Source organism: Pan troglodytes, chromosome 23 (genome assembly GCF_028858775.2).
Source record: "Pan troglodytes isolate AG18354 chromosome 23, NHGRI_mPanTro3-v2.0_pri, whole genome shotgun sequence".
NCBI lineage: Eukaryota > Metazoa > Chordata > Mammalia > Primates > Hominidae > Pan > Pan troglodytes.
Genome location: NC_086016.1, coordinates 34,558,990 through 34,571,389, shown reverse-complemented (window position 1 = coordinate 34,571,389; position 12,400 = coordinate 34,558,990). Strand labels below are relative to the sequence as shown.

The 12,400-nt window shown below is 43.0% G+C and overlaps 1 protein-coding gene across 13 annotated transcripts in view; it reads left to right on the top strand.

Moving 5' to 3' along the window:
- The window catches only part of BPIFC (BPI fold containing family C), a 60,592-nt gene that overhangs the window by 1,085 nt on the left and 47,107 nt on the right, over positions 1 to 12,400 (top strand). For 6 of the 13 annotated variants that reach the window (XM_009438245.4, XM_063808222.1, XM_024352709.2 and 3 more), the window contains exons 2-3: positions 9,117 to 9,212; positions 11,926 to 12,013. The gene's annotated coding sequence lies outside the window, so the exon portion shown is untranslated. Of the gene's footprint in view, positions 1 to 6,373; positions 7,598 to 9,116; positions 9,213 to 11,925; positions 12,014 to 12,400 lie in introns of those variants that run through there. The other 7 variants (XM_024352707.2, XM_054675525.1, XM_063808224.1 and 4 more) reach the window with 3 other exon arrangements.

Here is a 12,400-nt window from a genome sequence, read left to right as displayed (position 1 = left end):
ATGATAACTTAGATGAGAGAGAGTATCAAGTTTCATCCTTATGCGATAACCATAGTCCAAATCCTTAGAGTCAAATAAAGTTTCTCCCAATAGGTGGCAGCACTTGTCCACATCCTGCCCTTGATTCTGCAAATAAATATGTATTGATTGCCTACTTTGTGACAGATACCCCACATGCTGGAGACTCAAGAGACCAAAAAGACATGTTTCTGCCCATGCAAAGTTTACAGTTGAGTGAATCAGCTCTTTCAGTAGAGTGTAAAAAGTCTCTGCTTTATGATAGACATAAATACAGACCTGAGGAATGGGATTGTTAGAAATGTTTGTTTTTTGATGTTGTAAAGAAATAGCACTTGAATATAAATTTAATTTTTTTAGCAAGGCCATTTTTATTTTTTGTAGAAAGGGTATACTCGCCAGCAGTTTTGTCACGAGAGTACACCGAACAAAGGAGACAGGGTCATATATAACCTGATGTGTCCACTTTACTGCTGTGTCTGGTTTTTTGTTTGTTTTTGTTTTTTGTTGTTGTTGTTGTTGTTTGAGATGGAGTCGCGCTCTGTCGCCCAGGCTGGAGTGCAGTGGCGTGATCTCGGCCCACTGCAAGCTCCGCCTCCCGGGTTCACGCCATTCTCCTGCCTCAGCTTCCCGAGTAGCTGGGACTACAGGCACCCACCACCACACCCGGCTAATTTTTGTATTATTATTATTATTATTATTATTATTATTATTATTATTTTAGTAGAGATGGGGTTTCACCGTGTTAGCCAGGATGGTCTCGATCTCCTGACCTCCTGATCCGCCCGCCTCGGCCTCCCAAAGTGCTGGGATTACAGGCGTGAGCCACCGCGCCTGGCCTGTGTCTGGTTTTTATTGGCTGGAATGGGACTTTATATTTTGTATTTGTCTTGATTGGCTAGTAATTTAGAACTTTTTAAAAGAGGCAAAGGCAGAGGAGAACAAAGGAAGGAGGAAGTAGCTTGTGGAATGTTGAGAAAGGTCAACACCCCTTTAAGGAAGAGGAACAGGCTATGACTTAATGTTTGTTTGAACTAGTATAAGTATGTTAGGGCAAATATTTAGGCTAAATTGTGGGAGTTAAGATTGTAAAGTACATTTATTTTTTTTATTATGGCTAGCAGATATTTAAGAATGTTAGCATGGGTGTTTGAATACATTTTGGTTTTAAGAGGGTACATAGAGGAGGTTTGCCATGCCCGTAGGATTCTTTAGTAGTGAGCAATGAGGAATGGTGCCAGGACCAGGATGACTCTGTGTGACCAGAGTGATGGACAGCATAGGTACATCCCAGATAAAGAAGAGCCTTGGGCTAAGCACAGGGTTTGGGACATATTCTAGAATGTATGGGAAGCCGCTAGACAGTTTTTAGCAGGGAGTCTTTACTATCAGGGTTCTTAATTTTCAGCAGTAGAAGCTGACTCTGGCTGACTAAGCAGAAAAGGTGTGTAATAAAAGGATGCTGTACAGCTCAGGGAATTCTAGGGAGGATGGAGAAGTGGCCCCAGGCTAAGCTTCCCAGAATGAAGCTCAGAACCAAGCTGAAAACTGGCCTGATGAGGAAAATACTAAGACTGGGATTGCTGCTGGAGGAAATTGCCATCACAACTGCTGGGATTCACTGGGGAATGGCTGCCACTGCCACTGTTAACATCAAATCCCACATGCTTTTGCAGCCTCCTACGTAATGCCAAACTTCCAAAAGAACCTGTTTCTTCACCTTGCTCACTTCCACATCAAAAGCTCATAGGGATGTCTGATTGAGGAAGTCTGGGCCCCACACCTGGGTCCTGGCTACAAAGGACACTGGGAATTGGGGTCTCAACTCCTTCCTCAGGGAGGCAAGACGTAGAATATTGGAATTTCCTCCCAAAAAAGGGAAGGCTATTCAAAAGATGGTGGGAAGCCTTGAATCTGACAGGTGTATACTAACTAATAGGGCAGGCTCAGATCTGTAATGTGAATCTATCACTAGGGATTATGATAGGATGTGGGGGATAGATTAGGGTTTCTCAGCCTCAGCACTATTGACATTTTGGACCACTTAAGTCGTTGTTGCAAGAGGCGGTTCTGTGTGTAGAATGTTTAGCAGCATCCATGGTCTCTATCCACAAAATGCTAGTAGAACCGTCTCCCTCCCCAGTTGTAAGAACCAAAGATGCCAAATATTCCCTGCGAGGAAATGCCACCTTGAGAACCACTGGATTAGAGACCAGCTCTGTCTCTATAGAAGATTTTTTTTTTAAATCTGCCAAGCATGGTGGTGCGCACTTATAGTCCCAGCTAACTAGGGAGGCTGAGGTGGGAGAATGCTGGAGCCTGGGAGGTTGAGGCTGCAGTGAGCCGTGATCACACCACTGCACTCCAGCTTGGGTTACAGAGTGAGACCCTATCTCAAAAAATAAAAATTAGAAATAAAAAGAGGGAGGGATAGGGACAAAGTTGGAGGCGGGGCGTGCGGTAATTTTCCCAATTTGATCTGTAAACTTCAGTAATTATTTGAATCTTTTATCACAAGAATGTGTTCACATATTTATTGGATAGTTAAGAAAAATGTTATTAGGAATATTAGCATCTGATCATAGAGAGGAATGCTGTTTTCTGCTGCAAGGGCTAAACAGAATACTTGAATATACTGTATTTCAGTGGCTCTCAACTGTGGCGACTTTGCCTGACAGGAGATATTTGATATAGTATAGAAACATTTTGTCACAACTAGGGTAGGAGGTTGTGGTGCTATTGGCATCTAATAGTAGGTATGCTACTAAACGTTATTTATTTATTTATTTATTTTTTAGAAGGAGTCTTGCTCTGTTGCCAGGCTGGAGTGCGGTGGCGCAATCTCAGCTCACTGCAACCTCCGCTTCCAGGGTTCAAGCCATTCTCCTGCCTTAGCCTCCCAAGTAGCTGAGATTACAGGCGTGTGCCACCACGCCCAGTTAATTTTTGTATTTGTGGTAGAGACAAGGTTTTACTTCATTGGCCAGGGTGGTCTCGAACTCCTGACCTCAAGTGATCTGCCCGCCTTGGCCTCCCAAAGTGCTAGGATTACAGGCATGAGCCCCCGCACCTGGCCTGCTAAACATTCTAGAATAGACAGGACAGCCCCCTACAACCAAGAATTATGTAGCTCAAAATGCCACCAGGGCCAAAGTAAGGAAATCCTGGTCTACTTGGATTGGGCTCACACCATTGATTCCCAGATGTTTCAGAGTAATATCACACTATCTTGTTTGTTTGGTTCCATAATACCCTTCATATCTCAAAAAGTCATATATGAATTTAAATTTTAGCATGAATTTAAGTTCATTTTGAACTGCAGTAAGATAATGTGACTCCCTTCTGGATAACTAGTAACAATGGAAGGAACCGACGTGAGTAGGTTCATTTGTCAAAACCAAGAGAGCATCACTGCTCTAAACTGTTCCAGAGCGTGACTGGTGTGAGAAGTCACAGTCTGAGTCAGTCATTGATGTCCACCCAGAAACATCATTACACAGACATCAATGGAGTGTGGCCTGCGACAGAGCAGGGACAAGAGGAGGAGCTACTGCTGGGTGATAGGATGATTCTGCCAGACTTCTCCCCAGCCCTCCCAGGATGAACTGTAAGATGACTCATCACCTTCAGAATCACATGAACTCCAGGCAGCTTCTTCTGGCTAGAAATAAACTAGCTATTTCAAACAAACACATAAATCTGTGCTACACAGATTCGGTTAGCAGCTCAGAAAACCAGATGGGTTGCCTAGCAACAGCATCCTTCTCTCTTGCCACCTTCTGCGTACCCTGGGTTGTGTGTTGCCCTTTAGTGACCTTCCTAAAAAGTCAGCATAGTATAGTGGTAAAAAGGCATATCCTTGAAAACGGAACACCTGGGTCCTGAATCCTGGCTCCACAACTTACTAGCTGTAATGTCTAAGCTTAGGCAAGTTGTCCCACCTAGCGAATGGAAATAATATTAGTTCCTTATACAGTCTTGATGAGTATTTAGTGAATTCATATATGGATGGTGCCCAGAACATAACAAACAATAAATGTTAGCTCTTATTTTTCTCTACCCTATGTATCCTTCTTTAGGGTTTCCTTTTAACCAGATTTCACCAACGCAAACATTGGGGGCAATGAGCGATTGGAACTCACAGTGTCTTTTGCCCCAAGACTGCCCTATGTGGCGCCTCCCTCCATATCCACATAATCCCTCTTCCCTCCCACTTTTGTCTCCTAGCAAGAATAATATAATTTGTCCTCCAATCTCAAAAATGTTTGATCTTCAGTTAGCTCTTTCTTTTTTTCTTTTTTCTTTTTTTTGAGACAGAGTCTCGCTCTGTCGCCCAGGCTAGAGTGCAGTGGCGTGATCTCGGCTCACTGCAAGCTCTGCCTCCTGGGTTCACACCATCCTCCTACCTCAGCCTCCACAGCAGCTGGGACTACAGGCACATGCCGCCATGCCCGGCTAATTTTTTGTATTTTTTTTTTTTTTTAGTAGAGACAGGGTTTCACCGTGTTTGCCAGGATGGTCTCCATCTCCTGACCTCGTGAGCCGCCCTCCTCAGCCTCCCAAAGTGCTAGAATTACAGGTGTGAGCCACTGCGCCCCGCCTAGTTAGCTCTTTCTGTATGGTTATAGCCCAGACATTCTAGAAACCAAGAACAGGGATGCTCAGTTCCCTAACACTATCTCTTGACATCTCGTTTTAATGAACAAGTATTTCTAGCCAGTTATTTATGATTTTTCTTTTGGAGTCTTAATTAAGAGTGTTCCCTGATCTGCAAAGACAAACACACTGTCAGCTATTTGACAGTGTAATAATCAATCTTGCATTTTAGATTGCCGTCGTGAGTAGGCTGAAGAAGCAGGCATTCCCAGCAAATCTTCTGTTAAATATGGAAAGCTAAAATAAACAGTGAAACTGGATAGGGTGCTGCTGGCTTTTGTTGTTGATGTTTCTGAAGATGAATTTGGCAAATGTGCCCTAAACAGCTAATTAGGAAGGCTAATTAGCTGATTTCTAAGGCCTCTTCCAAATAAAAGACAACAGACTAGCTACACTCTCTTCTTAGATCTTTGTTTCCTAGACTCTAATTATTTGAGCCCCTTTTTCAGAAATTATTCTATGTCCTAAGGCTGGGTACGGTGGCTCATGCCTGTAATACCAGCCCTTTGGGAGGCCGAGTCGGGTGGATCACAAGGTCAGGAATTCGAGAACAGCCTGGCAAACATGGCAAAACCCCATCTGTACCAAAAATTCAAAAATTAGCCAGGCGTGGTGGTGGCGCCTGTAATCTCAGCTACTCAGGAGGCTGAGGCAGGAGAATTGCTTAACCCAGGAGCGGGAGGTTGCAGTGAGCCGAGATGGTGCCACTGCCCTCCAGCCTGGGCAACAGAGTGAGACTCCGTCTCAAAAAAAAAAAAAAAAAGTATTCTATGTCCCATGTGAGCTGTACTGTTATTTACTTTTTTTTCCCATAAATCAACCCACTTCTTAAAATGTATATAATCTTATTTAAAAGGGAAAAGTTATATAAAGGGGAAACTTTTTAAATTTCCAAATAGAGGGTAACTGTAAAAAGTAAATACCATGAAAACTGAACTTTGTATACTTCTTAAAAACAAACCTTGTTTAAGATATCTTTGTAATTATTAACTTTAAATAAAAATAGATGAAATGCATCTAATTTATTGATACTGTATGAAAAACGTAGGTGATGCCTCGTCTAATTTCATTCTCAAAATGACTCTTCAAAGTAAATGTGAGCTCCACTTTTAGAGGTGATGGCTCTGAGACCTGGAAGTGAAGTAAATTGTTCAAGGACCCAGCGTTGGAATGGGTAGCGCAGGTCCAGGTCCAGGGGAGGCGAGAGCCCTCAGGACTGCAAGGCGAATCTCTACACCTTGCACTGTCTCTCCTCATCATTCTCATCCCAGCCATCCTCCTTCTTCTACCTTGTGGCAGACTCCTGGAATACACAGCAATGATTCTGGGGTTTTCACCAAAGATGTGGTTAGACTTTCAGGTCTTTTGTAACAGGAAGAAAAAGTATTTCCATCAGGAAAGATGGAAAGATACTGTTATTTTATGGTTGTTGGTTTTGTGTTTTTTTTTTTTTTTTTTTTTTTTGAGAGGGAGGCTCGCTCTGTTGCCCAGGCTGAAGTGCAGTGGCGAGATCTTGGCTCACTGCAAGCTCCGCCTCCCAGGTTCACGCCATTCTCCTGCCTCAGCCTCCTGAGTAGCTGGGACTACAGGCGCCCACCACCAAGCCCGGATAATTTTTTTTTTTTAGTACAGATGGGGTTTCACCGTGTTAGCCAGGATGGTCTTGATCTCTTGACCTCGTGATCTGCCCGCCTTGGCCTCCCAAAGTGCTGGGATTACAGGCGTGAGCCACCGCGCCCGGCCGATTGTTGGTTTCTTTCTAACAGAGAAAAGGAATTGAGAATGAGCAGGGGATGGGCCGGGCAGGGGCCAGACAGTGAAGGTGGGAGCAGGGGAAGAAGATGGAGCCAAGAAGCTGCTCTGGAGAGGAGAGAAACGAAAGAGGAGACCTCGGACCCTGGAGAAGGGCAGGGAGAGAGGCGGCGGGGGAGGAAATTGATGTTGCCACCCGGGGAAAATAGTGAGGAAAAGGTAGAAAGATGTAGAGGTATTTTGTGATTTTTTTTTTTCCATATAGTGCTTTTGATGTTGTCCTTCGTCTTCCATGTTGTCCTTCGTCTTCCATGTCTAGCTCTGTATTTTCTCTAATGCACAGTACAATTTCAAGAGTTTCTCTGCATAGCGCCTGAACTCATCTTCCACACTTTCAGTAGCACATGCACGTGGGAAGCTGCCTGCGATGATCTCATTCATTTCTGTGGCTTTAACTCCACCTTTTGGATGATGACTTAGACATTCATATTTCCAGTTGACCTCTTCCCTGAACTCTACCCACCTGACATCACCATTTACATCTCAAATACCATAACTTCTGCCCCAACTCCATTTCAGACAAACTGGCTCACCTTTGCAGTTCCCTCCACCTTTTCCTTTCAGCACTTTGCCTGCCTGGCTTCCAACGGTCACATCTCAGCCCAAATATCACCTCCTCAGAGACGCCCACCTGGGTATCCTGATAAAATAAGCCCACCTCCCCCAGTTGCATTGCTCTACCAATAACAAGACCACCTTACCAACAACATTCCCTTAGTTCCGTCATAGTACATGTCACAATTTATACATTTTTGTTTATTTTATTGTTTGCTTATTTATTTTGTCTCCATCGACTAGAACATAAACTCCTTGTGGACAAAAATTTCATCTTTTTTGCTGAAGAGGACTTTGCACATTGTAGGTGCTCAGTAAATCCGTTGATTGAATGAATGGATTCATCTATGATGACCGACAATAAATGATCCCATGAAGAGCGTCTCTGCACCGTATCATTATTGATACGGCCACATGCTAATGAGTAGAATTTCACAGCAGTTTACAGTTTTAATAGCACATTCTTATGTGTTATTATGTTTTTCTTCACCAGAACCTATCAAGGAAGTTACTATTTCTATCCCCACTTTACCCTAAGGAAACTCAGTTCAAATCAGTAAGTATAACCCAAGGTATAACTCCCCTGAAAAGCTGTGAGAAGTATGGACAATGCCAAGTGAAAGCGTCTGTGGTTCCTTTCAGACTGACTTATCATCCTGATTTTCCCAGGACTGTTCTGGTTTTAGTACTGAAAATCCTGCATTCTTGGGAAACCAGGACAGTTGGTCACCGGGTCTTACCCAGAAAAGTGTAGACAAGCCATAAGAACTTCATGCAATCAGGTTGGGTGCGGTGGATCATGCCTGTAATCCCAGGACTTTGGGAGGCCAAGGCAGGTGGATCACTTGAGGTCAGGAGTTCAAGACCAGCCTGGCCAACATGGTGAAACCCCATCACTACTAAAAATACAAAAATTAGCCAAGTTTGGTGGTGCACACCTGTAATTCCAGCTACTCAGAGGGCTAAGGCACAAGAATTGCTTAAACCCTGGAGGCAGAGGTTGTAGTGAGCCAAGATCATGCCACTGCACTCCAGCCTGGGTGACAGTGAGACTGTCTCAAAACAAAAAACAAAAAACAAAAACTTCATACAATCAAATCCCTGGCCATCTAAAATACATTAATGGCCGGGTATGATGGCTCACATCTGTAATCCCAGCACTTATGAAGCCAACATGGCTGGATCAATCACTTGAGGTCAGGAGTTTGAGACCAGCCTGGCCAATGCGGCAAAACCCCGTCTGTACTAAAAATACAAAAAATTAGCTGGGCGTGGTAGCGCACTCCTGTAATCCCAGCTACTAGGGAGGCTGAGGCAGGAGAATTGTTTGAACCCAGGGGGCGGAGGTTGCAGTGAGCCAAGATCGCTCCACTGCACTCCAGCCTGGGTGACAGAGTGAGACTCCATCTCAAAAAATAAATAAATAAAAATAAAAATAGATAAAACACATTAACTAAAATGCATTTATCGGAGATGAGAGTAGGGCTGGAGTTTGGAATCTGAAAATGTTAAGTTGCATAATAGTTGATGAACCCACCCACCCAACTTAGGTTTAAGGAATGCTGGAACAGTAAGTCATTAACATTCTGAAAAGGAGCGGACGGACACTGAGAGATGCCAACTGAGGTCCTACCCTGAGTGATAAGGTAACTAGGTCAGCCCGATTGTCAAGCCTCATGCTTTCAGACTGAATCTGATGATCCACCACAAGTCCCAAAGGTATTCTGGGCAGTAGTAGAGCCATCCACCGCAGGCACCCTGACCAGAAGGAACCAGCTTATGATTCCAGACAGGAAAATTCTTCCTCTTCCAATGCAGTTTAACACCGTTTTCAATCATTTTGGTAAAGTAGCCATCACAGTTTCACAAGTGGTGTGTGTGTGTGTGTGTGTGTGTGTTTTGCAGGAAGATAATTATTGCATAGGTGGCACTGTCTGTTTATCTAGGTAGATACTGTAGTGTTCATTCATGCCATTGGGTAATTGTAGTGAAGCAATTATGTATCACATTTTGAAAGAGGCATTAAAAAAATTCACCACTGAGATGAGTCAGACTTAATTATCTTGGCTTTTCAGCAGCTGAGTTTAAGGCACAAGGTGGAGAACACATCAGCTTCAAAGGCAGAGAGAATCGAAGGTGTTCTCCAGCTTTGGACACTTCCTCTGCTTGAGGTAAGACTCATGAACAAACTTCGGGTCTCTGCCAGCCATGATCTCCAAACTGGAGATGTCCCAGATTTGGTAGGACACTTCGAACAGGCAGCTGTCATATATCCTGGGTTATTATTATTGTCTGCCTAGATTTTTCTGTATCTTTGTTTGTTTGTTTGTGTGATGTCACATATGCGCACCTGGAGGCTTCTTAGGCAAAAGCTTTAGTGACAGCTAAACAGCCATAAGAAAGAGAAAAGAGTTGGTTTAAACCACGTACTTAGTTTTGCATCATGGAACAATGTTAAGAGGGTTGCTCAGTGATCTGGACTTATTTTTGCCTCCATTTCAGACGGGAACCCAGCACAGTGGCAGAAAATTCTATCTTGTCTCTCAAAATCAGCATGGTTAGGACTAAGGAGTTGTTATAATCTCTGTGCTTTCAAGGCAGGTCTTAAAGCACATCAGTGACCTAGATCCTGCCAGAGCAAAACTAGCCACCCACTTGCCTGGACTGTTGAACTTGTTGGTGTTAGGCATAGAGTTTTGGGGAAAAGACATGCTATGAATTCTCAAGGTCCTTGTCATTAGAGATGTTGCTATAAAACTAGATGTGAGGAGTGGATCCCTTGAAATATTCTGCCCACGTTCCATACCTGTCGATTTAGACTTCTTATGTACAGTCATTTTGTCTTAACCAATATGTCGGAATACCCTTCTAGTTTAGACTTCTTTAAACCTGTTGAACTTATTTTTTCAACCTGCGCCTCTGCTTTGAAGGCTACATTTTACTCATTCATTACTCCCTTAATCAGTTTTTCCAGAGTCAGTCAAAGCTCTTGCCAAGGAGCAGTAGTAGTAGGACCATCTGTGAGTTTCAGGTGTTTTGTAAATTGGACTGGCATTTTCTTAGCTGTCAGGATGACTCACACAAGGACCATTTAATTTAGGAGTATTATTCTGTCTGTGTATTTGTATGGAAAAATAATGACTACTGAGATTTTGAATCTTGGAAAGAAGCAATTCCCCAGAAGCAACAAAATAGATAACTTGCTGGTGGGGTTTTTAAGTGATCTTGGATCCTTTTAACAGGCAACTAGCCCTGCCTGCACTTGTCAGCCAAATTACTTAACCTTTTAGTAGTCATCACCTTGCTTGACAAGGTTCCTTTCCTCCCCTGCCCATAAGTTATCATCGTAACTGAACAATTCAATGAAAAGTTATGTACAATTCACCCCTTCATACCCCAGTAATTTTTTTCACTCATAAAATTTCTAGAGGAAAAATATGTTTTCCTGCCTGTAATTCTGGATTCCTGGATCTCCATCAAAGTGTACCACTTCAGAAACTTTTTTTAACCAAGAAGGGAAAACAGGTTTTACTGCTGGCAGGGAATTTAAAACTCCAGTTGTGTCCAAGAAAATAAGAAGGGATTTGCACTGTGATGCTTGAACGTTTCTAGATGCTTATTGAATTTTTCCACCTTGAAAATGGTGTTTGGTTTTCTGTGCACATGTACCCTAGAACTTAAAGTATAATAAAAAAAATTGAGTAACTTTTAAACAACAACAACAAAAAGGAAAATGGTGTCAAGCAACTCCTATTTAAAATTCCCAGATGGAAATGAAAACCCTAGCATGTATCGAGTCATTCAATAAAAATAAATTCATCAACACTAGAATTAGGAACCAGAAGAACAAGGTTGGGTTCCCAGGTGCCTTACTTACTGTGGGATCTTGGACGAGTCATCAGATTCTCTAAGCCTACATGTCCACGTGTCTAAAATGGGAGTAAGATAATAAGAACATCCACTTCAAAGAACTGTGAGTTTTGTAAAGGGTAAAGAAATAAAAATGTATTGTTTTAGTTGTTATTCCATTCACAAGTAATATTTCTTCTTTGGTTTATTATGTTTTTTTCACTATGGAAATGGAGAGCTCTATATTATATATGATGGTTTGGTTTTTCCTTTTTTTCTAACCATTTGTAGAACCTTTCTTAGTTGACTGGAATCTTTTAAGTCAGTCAGTTGATCAGTTAGCACATATTAATTTGGGTCTTGCCATGTGCCAGGGAGAGATATCATGTCTGCCTTAATTTGCACACAGTCTAATAGGTACAGACATTTTGGTCTTAACATTCTTTCCCATTGCATTCCATTGCTATGAAAATATTTTTCTTTTTTTTTTCTTTTTTTTCTTTTTTCTTTTTTTTTTTTTTTTTTTTTGAGATGGAGTCTCGCTCTGTCGCCAGACTGGAGTGCAGTGGCACAATCTCGGCTCACTGCAACCTCTGCCTCCCGAGTTCAAGTGATTCTCCTGCCTCAGCCTCCCGCATAGCTGGGACTACAGGTGTGCGCCACCACACCTGGTTAATTTTTGTATTTTTAGTAGAGACAGTTTCACCATGTTAGCCAGGATGGCCTTGATCTCTTGACCTCATGATCCACCCACCTTGGCCTTCCAAGGTGCCAGGATTATAGGCGTGAGCCACCACGCCCGACCTATTTTTGCTCTTTTAAAACAAAAATCTCTCTAATGCCTGTCTTGGCATAACACATCCATTTACAATTTTTAGCCGGCAGTGATATTAGCAAGACTGCTTTTCAGTTTGGCCTCGCCATATGTTAAAATGTGGAAATGCTCCTATACCAGTTGGTCAGCAGCCACTAACCTGAGTCCCAGAAGTGTTCTCCTCACTCCCATAGTTCATCTCTACTTATCCCCCTTTCCAGGACACCTTGACTAACCTCCAAGGGCAACTAAAGGATCAAGAAAGGCCCAGCACAGCAGAAGACCAGCTGGATCTAGCTCCTGCAGGAGGTACATGCATCCATTCAGAGTGTTAAGATGCTGTTACTGTCACTCTGCCTCCCAGGACATGGAGGGCTTTACACCCCCTTATCCCACTCACCACATTTCCTCCAACCTTCAGATCACTCATTGCTTGGCCAGAGATCCTCCTCTCCTACCCAAATCCCTTCCCCTCAGCTCTCAACCCTCCCATTTCCCTGTGCTTCCCTTAGTGCTGTCTGCACCCTGACCACCCTCAAGTCATCCTTTCTTAGCTCTGCTCCCAACACTGCTGCCCAGTTTCCTTCTGTAACTTGTCCTGTAGAACCCAAACCAGCTCTTTAGGGCTGAAATATCACGCTGGATTCATAAGGCCATATCAGTGGTAAAATACCAAAATGCCTTAATAGCTAAGGG